The following is a 13098-nucleotide window of genomic DNA, read 5'->3' as shown; positions in this document are numbered from 1 at the left end:
TGAAAGATATTCAAATGAACTTTGCAAAATCGAGAGAATGTAACTTTGACAAGGTAAACCACGATAAAATACTACTGAAATATTCTATCTCTTGTATTTCAACAAAAGAAATTCAAAATGAACTTTGAAAAATTAAGAAAATGTAACTTTGACAAGGAAAACCAAGACAAAACATTACTGAAATATTCCAACTCTTGCAATTCAACGAAAGAAATTCAAAATGAACTTTGAAAAATCAAGAGAATGTAAGTGTGACAAGGTAAACCACAACAAAACACTACTTAAATATTCCAACTCTCGCATTTCAATGAAAGAAAAACCAAATGAACTTTGAAAAATCAAGATAATGTAACTGTGACAAGGTAAACCACGACAAAACACTACTGAAATATTCCAACTCATGCATTTCAATGAAAGAAATTCAAAATGAACTTTAAAAAATCAAAATAATGTAACTGTGACAAGGTAAACCACGACAAAACACTACTGAAATATTTCAACTCATGCATTTCAACGAAAGAAATTCAAAATGAACTTTGAAAAATCAAGAAAATGTAACTGTGACAAGGCAAACTACTACAAACCACTACTGAAATATTCCAACTCATGCATTTCAACGAAAGAAATTCAAAATGAACTTTGAAAAATTAAGAGAATGTAACTGTGACAAGGTAAACCATGACAAAACACTACTGAAATATTCCAACTCTTGCATTTCAACGAAAGAAATCCAAAATGAACTTTGAAAAATCAAGAGAATGTAACTTTGACATGGTAAACCATGACGAAACACTAATGTTGGGAGGAGGAGTCAAAATTTGGGGGGGTGGGGCCCTTTTGTGTCTCAAAATGCGCAAATTAAAAAGTATTAAAAAATGGGGGGCAAAAAAGTTGGGGGGGGGGGGGGGCATTGGGGGACCGGGGGCCTATGGGGGTTCCTTCGGGGCTGGGGTAGGTGGGTTGGAGCCCTTTGGGGTTGTGGTAGGGGGGTTGTTGGGGTAGGAGACCTCACAACACTGTTCAAATGGAGCTTGTGTATTATAAAGACCACAGAGTTTCACCCTCAAATCCTCTTCTAAATCATCTTCTAAAATCATCTTCTAAAATGCCTCAAACGGTTTCACTTAAATCATCTTCTAAAATGTCTCAAAATGGTTTCGCCCAAATAATCCCTAAACGTAATTTCTGCGTGTTCCTTTTGTTTTGGCATTCTTGCGCTGTCACATTTGAAATTCCCAGGAAACCCTTTTCCGCGTTAATCTCTTCATCTCTAAGATGTTCTTGGTTACACTATTATGGCTTCGATAGAATATCAATTTATTGCTAAGTCTAGTGACATGAGAAGCTGTATTTAAAAATTGAATATTAATTTATCTCTTTAGAGTCCTGCAAAATTCCTAGGAAACAAGTGATGTCATTTCTAATTCCCTTTCGTGAATCAATAATTCCCCTTAAAAACAACAAATAAATCCCCCATTTCTTGAATCAATAATTCCCCTTAGAAACAACAAATTAATTCCCCTTTCGTGAATCAATACATTCTCCCCATCGATTATGTAAATCAAGTTCTCGGAAATTCACTTCCCCCTCGAGTCCTAGATCAAAACATTCTCCCCACCGTCAATACGCATGTGCAAACTTCGCCCGGAGACAATTCTCCTGGAAGAACACCAACAAATCAATTGACCTTGAAAGCGTATGGACAAACTTCGCCCGGAGACAATTCTCCTGGACGAATACCAACAAATCAATTTCTTGGAAATCCATTTCCTCTAGGGAGTCTATGCCCATATATGGAGTCCCGTTCGGAGATATTAGGTTAGGTTACGCAATCAATTTCTCAGAAATCCATTTACCCTAGGGAGTCTAAGCCCATATATGGGTGTAATCGTAGTAACTCATGATAGGTTCTCCTGGAGGAATTTAGTTCCCCTTCGATTACGCAATCAATTTCTCGGAAATCCATTTCCCCTAGGGAGTCTATGCCCATATATGGAGTACCGTTCGGAGATATTAGGTTAGGTTAGGTTACGCAATCAATTTCTCGGAAATTTAGTTCCCCTAGGGAGTCTATGCCCATATTTGGTTTTTGTACGGAGTTAGACTCAATTGCTGATGGCAGCAGAGGTGTCACGTGGGACCTCCTGATAGGTTCCTACTAACGCACTATATACATGTAAGTTATCAAAGGGGCATATTAACCTTATCCCAGCAACGCCTTTGGTTATTAAGCTGAAACTTCCATGGTTACCAACATTGCTACAATTTTTGCTGCTAATTTTTCTATGGCCGCTGCTACCATTACTGCTACATCAAACTAATTCAAAATAGTTTAAGTGCATCCAATTCCTCAAAATAGACCAGTTCAGAATAAATTCAGGCAGGATAACTTAAGGCAGGTAAAAAGTAAAGACTGTCAGAAAAATTTTATGCTGCATTAAAACTAAATCAAATAGCCCTATGTGCATGCTGGTATTCAATAAGACGTCTTGGCAATATCTCAAGAACCATGAGGGTATTAAGTTGAAGCCTTTGGGATATGTTGAGGGGAATGTTGAACTAGCCAAAGGGCACTTTGTGCATAAATTACAACTTCAACTGCTACAAATGGTTGGTACTGAGACTAATACTAACCAGACCAAAGGTGTCAAGCTAAATCTTTCGGGGAATGGTTCCCTCGCTCTTTACGTTAAAGTTTTTTGTATCTTCAGAAAACTTTCTATTCCGATTAAACAGCCTTTGTGTTCCAAGTAGTCATTCTTAAAAATAAAGAAAAAAAAAGTCAAACTTTATCTTAAAGAACGAGGATTGAATGCCGTGAAACCCCCTCATATATCGAAGAATTTCTGTTTGATTTAAATTTCTATTCTGCTTCTTACTTTCAACTGAAAAAACTTCTTTTTATATTTAATTTCTGATCGTTTTTCAAATAATGTCAAGGAATCTGCCTGCCCCTTTTTGTAAACTCCCCCAAGAAAAGTTACTCCTTGGTAAATTCCACCTACTTAAAATCTAGCCCCTCCCACCAAAAAAAGAAATCCTCCGTACATATCAATTCTTGCTGACAATTCCCCCAGGAAAATTTCCTGCGGACAATTTATCCTAGAAGATTTTCCTTACTTCCTTTGGAAAAAAAACATTTTTTATTAATTTCTGATCATTTTTGAAGTCCCCCCCACCCCCAATGGAAGGTGTTCCTCGCCGTTAAATTCCCCCGAAGAAAACTTTACCTGTGGAAATTCCCGTCCCCCAATGAAAAATAACACCAGAAAATTCGAATCGTGTAGAAAATTTTCCCCAGAACATCTCGACATATAAAGTTGAGTCGCCCAAGGGAAAGTAAGTCAAATAAAGTGTATTCCATATATAAATTCGGGTAAATTCCCCCCTGTAAAATTTTCTCCCGAAAATTCCCTCAAAATTTCCATCCGCACGGAAACTACTCCCCGCTGAAAATTTTTCCCCTACAGAAAATCACCCTTCCTCCCCGAAAAGAAATGTCTGTGTATTTAGAAATAATAAATACTATATGTAAACAATGGGCAAGTTTCATTTGCCTTTTCGTCAGGGGCTCAGAGGGGGGAGGTGGGGGTCTTGTCTTTTCCAGAAGTATATGTTTTAGACTGTTCAACTATGCTGTACAAAATGACTTTCTCAAAATTTTAATCTAATGCCTTTCCGGGAAAAGGGGCGTGGGAGGGGGCTAGTTGTCATTCATTCTTTTTAGCCATTTAAAAAGGGTACTAGAACTTTTAATTTCCATTTTAAATGGCCCTCTCTTGATTTCCTAGAACCATTGGCTCAAAAAGACCCCCTGGGAAGAAAAAACAATAAAAAACGAGAAATTACGAATCCATGATTTTCTTTTGGCAAAACTATATTTTTAAGATAGGGGTATGAAACCGCTATAGTAGGGTTTTCTGATATGTTGAATCTTAAGGTGTGATTTCCATTTCGACCCTTGACTTTTTGGGGGTATTTTCCCCCTTTTAAAATTACAAAATTTGCTTAGGCTCGTAGGTTTTGAAGGGTAACATCTTACTTAACGAGTTTTACATATTTGGAATCAGCATAAAATGCCAATGCGTTTAATGTAAATATTGTTATCAAAATTTCATTTATAGAATTTCGGTTGTTGCTGGCCTGAGTTGCTCCTTGCAGTTCGTTTTCACAACTGTTAGATCACCTAGTTCAGCAGTTAGTTACCAATAATTGTTATCAAATCCCTTTTTAGAGTTTCGGTTACTATTGAGCCGAGTCGCTCCTTAATTACAGTTCGTAACCATGAACTGTTTATTAATTTTACTGTGTAAATATATATTTGATAAATGTCACACTACCCAGTACCATTTTACTAGGCTTAGGCCTTAGGCCATATTTGATAGAGTCAATTTTTTTTAAACAAATTGAAAGCTAACAATACCGAAACGTCTAATATATAACATATTTGTAATAAGTAAACACCTTTATTTCCCCATGAAATACGCTTACCTTTCACTCTGAACGAATAGTATTACAGTATTGATAGTGTCACAAAAGGTGGCGAAATCTGAGCTTGCCCCCCCCCCTCCTGAAAAAAAATCTAGATCCGGCATTACCAATAAAATGAATAATTTTTTTGTCAGGAGAGGGGGGGCAAGCTCAGATTTCGCCACCTTTTGTGACACTATCAATGCTGTAATACTTCACGTTTACTATTAGTTACAAGAATGTGTGCCAAAATGATTTCAGATTCCAAGTCTGAAGGATCAATTCCTTGTAAACAAGATACGTTGAAGATTGATCAATTTTCAGCTAAATGATCCATCACAGGATATCTGGAAATATTAAAATGTCACAGTTTTGATGGAATCCAGCCTATTTGTTCATATTATCAACACAGTCTCCTAGAAATTCCAGCGATGCAAATCAGAGAATCATAGAATTCCTTAGAGTAGATTTCCAGAAAGTGATTATCCCCTAACATGAAATTAAAAAAATGACAGCCAAGATTACTGTGCAACTCCTAAGAATTTTGGCTTCAAGTTATGACTCCGCCTATTTACTGTCAAACAGTTCGTGGTAACGAACCGTAAGTAAGGAGCGACTCGACCCAATATTAACCAGAAACTCTAAAAAGGGATTTTGATAACAATTATTGGCAATTAACTGCTGAACTAGGTGATCCAACAGTTGTGAAAACGAACTGCAAGGAGCAACTCAGGCCATCAACAGCCAAAATTATAAAAATGAAATTTGAAATTCAAATGAAATTCAAATGAATTTACTGGAAAAAATGTACATTGTCCGTTTAATATACATAATGCTGATATTTATTGCCTAAAATTTAATTAATTTTTGATTTCTTAAAGTTACAAAAGAGAAAATACTAAAAAGAATTTTTTTCAGTAAAGTACTAATTATATTCTGGCTTTTAGAAAGCATGGGGCTTAGAACCCTACTCATATTGATTTTTTTCGTTTTGAGTTTGACTTATTTTAATTTCTGTTTGTTTTGGGTTTCATTTATTTATTAATACTCATGTGTGGTAGTTGCATGCTTGGTTATTTTTATTCTATTTTTGTTCATTTTTGGCTTAATGGAGTTCTTTACTTATTTTTGAAAAACTTATTTTGTACAAAAAGTTTTTTTTTATTAATTTCTGTTCCTTCTATATTGACCTTAATTAAAAAAAACTTTTTCCACACAATAAGTCTTTCAAAGAAAAGTAAAGAACTCCATTAAACGAAAAACGAGCAAAAATAAAATCAAATAATCTAGAAGCGTGAAACTACCACAAATCAGCAATGATAAATAAATGAAACCCAAAACGAAAAGAAATTACAATAAATAACCGAGTCAAACTCAAAACGAGCAGCAATTAACAAAAGTTGGGCACAAAGCCCCTTTGCCTACCCAAGGCCAGAACATAATTTGCGCTTTACTGAAAAAAATTGTAAATGTTCATACTTTTATAAATTTAATAAATCAAATTATATTAACATTTTGATTACTAAATATCAGTATATGTATATTAAACTGACAATGCACATTCATTTGTATTATTTTCAGTAAAGTGCAAATTATGTTCTGGCCTTGGAAAGGCATGTGGGTTTTGAGCCCAACTTATGTTAATTTCTGCTCGTTTTGAGTTTGACTCGGTTATTTATTGTAATTTCTGTTCTTTTGGGTTTCATTTATTTATCATTGCTGATTTGTGGTAGTTTCACACTTCGTAGATTATTTGATTTTATTATTGCTCATTTTTTGTTTAATGGTGTTCTTTACTTTTCTTTGAAAAACTTGTTTTGTGGAAAAAGTTTTTTTAATTAATTTTGGTTCGTTTTATATTGACATAGTCTTTTCAGGGAAGAAGAAATTAACACTTTAAATCTTTTCGTTTATTTAAGACTTTATAGTTTGGTCTGCTATTTGTATGCTGGGGAAGAATTTTCAGCAATTTTTAACAACATTCACCCTTTTAAAAATCGGGACACAAATAGTAGTGTTTAGTTTCGTTTCATACCTCCTCTAGTTGACCTGAAATGGAAAACTTGATACCATTCGCAAAAAAACTCTGCTTACTTTCTTTGATAGGTTGGATACACTTACGCTATTTTGACTTGGTTAAATTTAAGAGCAGAAGTAGCCCCAAAGTTTGAACATAGACCCCCAGTCGTTCTTGGGATACTGCTGAGATGCCTTATTGGGAATTAGCATTAACACAGTGCATTTTGATTTAATCTTAAGACAACATTAAGTTTTTAAACGTAAAGAAAGATGGGAGGGTGTGCGTGGGAGGGGGATTAGTTGCCCTCCAATCACTTTTGACTATTAAAAAGGGCATCAGCCCTTTCTATTTTCAATCAAATGAGCCATTTTCGAAGTTCCTACGACAACTCCTTCGATACGAAGTTCCCTGGTCTAAACAACAACAACAACAAAAACACAATCATACATTATACCCACATCGATCTTTACTATAAAAATTTCAAGCCTTTCAATCACTTTCGACTATTAAAAAGGAGACTAGGCCTTTCAATTTTCAATTGAATGAGCCCTTTCTGTCTTACTACGACAACACTTTCTATAAACACCTTATATTCCCTCAGGGCATAAATTACAACCCTTACCCTAAGGGCTGTGAGGGTGGTTGTCATCCTCTACGACTTAATTTCCAGAAAACTCAACTACGTTAAACAAAATGACTATCTCAAAATTTTGATTAAATGTCTTTGGGGAAACTTTCGACTATTAAAAAAGGCACTAGACCTTTCAATTTCCAATCAAACGAGCCCTTTTACAGTTTCTAAGACAACGCTTTCAATAAAAACCTTAGATACTCCCAGGGCATAACTTCGACCCCGGGCCCTTAGGGCTGGAGGGGGGGGGGTTGTTGTCACCCTCAAAGACGTAATTTCCAGAACTTCCTACTACGTTGAACACAATGGCTATCTGAAAACTTTCGGATGTGTTTAGGGGAATGGTGAGCGTGAGAGGGTGGTTAGTTACCCTCTAATCACATTCGACTATTAAAAAGGGCACTAGCCCCCTCAATTCCCAATTGCATTAACCCCTTTAAAGTTTTTGCGACAACGCTAACTATAAAAACCTTATATTGTACTTACAACCCTTGCCCTGGGGGGTTTGTTATCCATAATACATAATTTCCAGAAATTTCAACTACGTCGAACAAAATGGCTATCTCCAAACTTTGATTGGATGTGTTTGGGGAAATGGTGGGCATGGGTGGGGGGTCAATTACTCTCCACTCCCTTTCAACTATTAAAAAGGGCACTTTCAATTTCCAAACAAATGAGCCCTTTTTGAAATTTCTACAACAACTTTCTATATAAACCTTATATGCCACCAGGGCTTGCCCTGAAGACTGTGGGGGGAGTGTCTGGCTCAAATGTATAATATCCTGAACTTTAAACTGCGTGGAACAAAATGGCTATCTCAAAATTTTGATTGGATGTGTTTTGGGAAATTATGGGCGTGGAAGGGGTGTTACTTGCCTTCCAATTACTTTCGACTATTAAAAAGGGAACTAGCCATTTTAATTTCCAATCAAATGAGCCCTTTTCGAAGTTTCTACGACAACTCCTTCGATGCAAAGTGCCCGGGTATGAAGAAACAAAAAATGAATAATACATTGTCCAACATCGTTCTTTACTTAGGCAGTGTATTGCGCTGCCTATGATAGTCTTTTTCAGGGAGAAAGACTGAGCCTCTTCTGAAGTTAAACGGCCATCCCTTCCATAAAGAACTTTAATACCCCCTGGGCATAACCTACAATCCTTGCCCCTGGTATGTGGGGTTTGTTTCAACTCCAAAAGCCTTGTTGTATGATATTTAGACTATTTTGAATAGAGTGGCTATCTCAAAATTTCTATAAGACACATTTCGGGACAATATGACGTGTGTGTAGGGGTGAGAGGATAGCAGCTCTATGATTACTTTGACTCTTAAAAAGGGCACTAGAGCGTCTGCTTATCAATCCAATGAGCCCCTTTTGAAGTTTATATGACAACACTTTCTATAAAAACCCTATATGTCCCCAGAGCAAAACCTACAACCCTTGGCTGGTAGGATTTGTTATCCTCAAAGACATAATTTCCAGACCTTTCTGATAGGCTTAACAAAATGGCTATATCGAAATTTTGATTGGAAGTGTTTGAGGAAATGATCGGCTCGGAGGGAGACATTTGCCCTTTGATCAATTTCTACTAATAAAAAAGGCATTAGTTCTTTCAATTTCCAATCAAATGAGCCCTTTTTTTAAAATTTCTATAAAAACGTTAAATGCTCCAAAGGCAAAATTTACGACCATTGTCCTGAGGGCTATGGGGGAAGGGTTGTAATCCTCAAAGACATAATGTCTTAGCCTATCAACTACCTTGAACAAAATAGCCAAATCAAAATGTTGATCGAAAATGTTTGGGGAAATGATTGTCGTGGGAGGGGAGACGCTCCTTCTGATTACTTTCGACTATTAATAATGGCAATAGCCCTCTTAATTTTCAATCGAAAGAGCCTTTTTTAAGTTTTTAGGACAATACTTTCTATATGTCATTATATGTCCCCAATACATAACTTACAACCTTAGCCTGGAGGGTTGTGGGGGGTCGTCATACTCAAAAACATAATTTCTGGACCCTTCAACTACGTTCAACAAAATTGCTATATCAAAATGTTGATCGGAAATGTTGGGAGAAATAATCGGTATGGGGAGGGGGTATTCGCTTTCCGATCGCTTTTGACTATTAAAGGGCACTAGTCCTCTCAATTCCCAATAATAAAAACCTTATATGCCCCCAAGAAATAACTTACAACCCTTGCCGTGAGGGTTGTGGGGGGGGGGGGGGTTGTCATCCTCAAAGGCTTAATTTCCATAACTTGAAACTACGTTAAACAAAATGGCGATCTTAAAATTTTTATTGAATGTATTTGATGAAATGGTGGATGTGAGAGGGGGGTTAGTTGCCCTTCAATAATTTTCGACTATTAAAAAGGGTACTAGCTCTTTTAATTTCCAATCGAATGATCCGTTTTTGAAGTTTCTACAACAACACTTTCTGTAAAAACCTAATGTTCCCCCAGGGCATAACTTACAATCCTTACCCTGAGGGCCGAGGGGGGATCTAATCTTCAAAGACCTAATTTCCAAATCTTTCAACTACGTAGAAAAAATGGCTATCTAAAAATTTTGATTGGATGTGTTTGGGTAAATGGTGGGAGTGAGAGGGGGGTTAGTTGCCCTCCAATCACTTTCGACTATTTAAAAGGGTACTGGCCCTTTGAATTTCCAATCCAATGAGCCCTTTTTCAAGTTTCTAACTAAAAGTCTTCCATAGAAACTTTATATGCCCCCAGGGCATAACTTACAACCTTAACTGTGAGGGCTCTGGGGGAGTGTCATCCTCAAAGACCTAATTTACAGACCTTTGAACTACGTTGAACAAAATGGCTATCTGGAAATTTTGATTGGATGTGTTTGGAAAAATGGTGAGAGTGAGAGGGAGGTTAGTTACCCTCCAATCACTTTCGAATATTGAAAAGATTACTAGCCCTCTCAATTTCCAATTAAATGAGCCCCTTTTGAAGAGTCTACGACAACGCTATCTATAAAAACCTTATATGCCCCCAGTGCATAACTTACAACCTTTGCCCTAGAGGCTCTTGGGGATTTGCCATCCTCAAATGCATAATTTCCAAAACGTTAAACTAGTTTGCTCAAAATTGCTATCTCAAAACATTGATTGAATATATTTGGTGAAATGATGGGTGTGAGAGGGGGGTTAGTTGCTCTCCATTCACTGTCGACTATTAAAAAGGGCACTAGCCCTTTAAATTTCCAAAAACCCTATATGCCCCCAGGGCATAACCTACAACCTTTGCCCTGGGGGCTGTGGGGGGGGGGGTCATCCTCAAAGACCTAATTTCCAGAACTTTCAACTACGTTGAAAAAAATGGCTATCTCAAAATTTTGATTGTGTGTGTTTGGAGAAATGGTGAGCGTAAGAGGGGGGTTTTTATCCTCCAATTAATTTTGACTTTTAAAAAGGGCACTGCCCATTTCAACTTCCCATCAAATAAGCTCTTTTTGAAGTTTCTACGACAACGTTTTCTATAAGAGCCTTATATGCCCTCAGGGCATAACTTTCAACCCCAGCCCTGAGGGCTGTGGGGGGTGTCATCCTTAAAGACCTAATTTCCAAAACTTTCAACTACGTTGAACAAAATGACTATCTCAAAATTTTCATTGGATGTGTTTGAGGAAAAGGTGGGCGTCAGAGAGGGGTTAGTTTCCCTCCAATCACTTTTGACTGTTAAAAAGAGCAGTAGCCATTTGATTATCCAATCGAATGAGCCCTTTTTGACGTTTCTACGACAAAGCTTTCAATAAGAACCTTATATGCCGCCAGGGCATAACTTATAACCCTTGCCCTGAAGACTCTGGGGGGATTTTCTTACTTAAAGATATAATTTCCCAAACTTTCAATTACATTGAACAAAAAGGCTATCTCAAAATTTTTATTAGTTGTGTATGGGGAAATGGTGGGAGTGGAAGGGGTGTTAGTTGCCTTCCAATCACTTTCGAGTATTAAAAAGGGCACTAGCCATTTCGATTTCCAATCCAATGCGTCCATTTTGAAGTTTCTACGACAATGCTTTCTATGAAAACCTTATATGTCCCTAGGGGATAACTTATAACCTTTACCCTGAGGGCTGTGGGGGGGGGGGGGTTATCCTCAAAGACCTAACTAGCCCTTTGAATTTCCAGTTGAATGGGATCGTTTTGATGTATCTAAGACAATGCTTTTTATAAGAAATCTTATAGGCCCCAGGACATAACTTACATTCCTTTCCCTGAGGGTTGTGGGGGAGTGTCCTCCTCAAAAACAAATGTTCTATCTGGAAATCAACTACGCTGTCTCTAAATTTTGATTGGTGGTATTTGAAAGGGTGGGCGTGGAATAGGTGTTAGTTGTCTTCCAATCACTTTCGACAATCAAAAAGGGCACTAGCCACTCCAATTTCCAATTGAATGAGCCCTTTTCATAGACACTTTCATAGAAAGTGTCGTCTACGACGACACTTTCTATGAAAACCTTTTATGCCCCCAGGGCATAACATATAACCCTTGCCCTGAGGGAAGTGCCCTGGTCTATGACCAAGAAACACAAAAAAATGATAATACATTGTGCCCACACCATACTTTACTTAGGCAGCGCGATTGCGCTGCCTATGATCAGTCTCTTTCACTTTATTCATTTCCATGATACAACCTACATGTCAAAAATCGTACTTCACTTGTCCAAGGTGGTATTGCACTTTTGGTGAAGGAAGGGATGAGTAGTGGTATAAAAGACGATCTTTGTATATGGAGAGAAGGTAAGGTGGAAATTTTTTCTGTAGATATTGAACTTAATTACCAAAAAAAGTTTTAATTAGCAAGTTGTATAAGCCTCCTACGCTTACTTGGTTTTCTGATGGATTTATTGAGCTCATTGATAAAGTCCCGAATGGTGTTATTCATATAGTGATGGATGATTTTAATTTTAATTTATGGGATCTATCTAGCCAAAATGGTGATTTCTTAAATATTATAATAGCAAATAATTTATGAATATTTAACGAGAATCACGAGTTAATCTGCCACGATTATTGAAAATATATTTGTTGGCTCACTTGATTTAAATTGAAGTTTTTCCGATGTGATCATGTTTCCTGGGTCTGATCATCTTCCACTCTAAGCTAAAATTTGTTTTGGTGTTAAACGAGTACAGAAAAACACTAAAGTTTCGGCTAACGAAAAAAAAATCTCATAAAGTTTTCAGAGGAAGTGAGTGTAATAGGCTGGAGTCAATTGTTTGAAGAAAAAGAAAGCCCTACTAAGGCCCTGGATTGTCTGATGGAAGCCATTAACCCTATTTATGAAAGGACGTGTCCGATAAAAGCTATTAAATCAAAGAAGCTTGTTCCCTGTAAACCATAGATAACACAGGAGATAGTTGATCAAATAGAATTAAGAAACCGACTCTATTAAACATATTTCGATTCCAAAAGTGATGAGTCTTTTATTTTATTTAGAAAGCAAGGAAATCTAGTGAATAATCTGAGCAGAAAAGCAATGTCTGATTATTATAAAAATAAGTTGGAGGAAAGTAAGGTTAATACGATTAGAAGCATGGAATATTTTAGATGAGATCATGGGTGGTAAGAGAAAAGAGAAAACGGCAGATATCAATTTGAAGAATGTGACCGTGGTGATTCAACTGAAATTGTAAATGTTTGCTTATTTTTTCTCCAATATTGACTCCAAGGTACAATCTAGTGTTAGCAATAAATATAATGAAATGAACCGCAATGCTATTAATGACGTCCGTAGTGAAACATTAAATATGGAGTTTCAATTGTGCACGAGTGAAGAAATGCGTAAGCTTTTTTAGTCACTTAAGTCTAATTTTGCCTTTGTAGATTGTTTGTCCCTTCGAGCTCTTAAAGTGATTTTAGGATATATTCTTTCCTGTCTAGTTTTTATCATCGGTCTTTCCCTAGAAAAGAGAAGTTTTACGGTGCAGTTTAAGGTGGGAAAGTCATTCCCCTTCACAA

This window comes from Artemia sp. Qi Xiang Cuo, chromosome 16 (assembly GCF_049724085.1).
Source record: "Artemia sp. Qi Xiang Cuo chromosome 16, ASM4972408v1, whole genome shotgun sequence".
Taxonomy (NCBI): Eukaryota; Metazoa; Arthropoda; class Branchiopoda; order Anostraca; family Artemiidae; genus Artemia; species Artemia sp. Qi Xiang Cuo.
Note: the sequence above shows the minus strand (reverse complement) of the source record.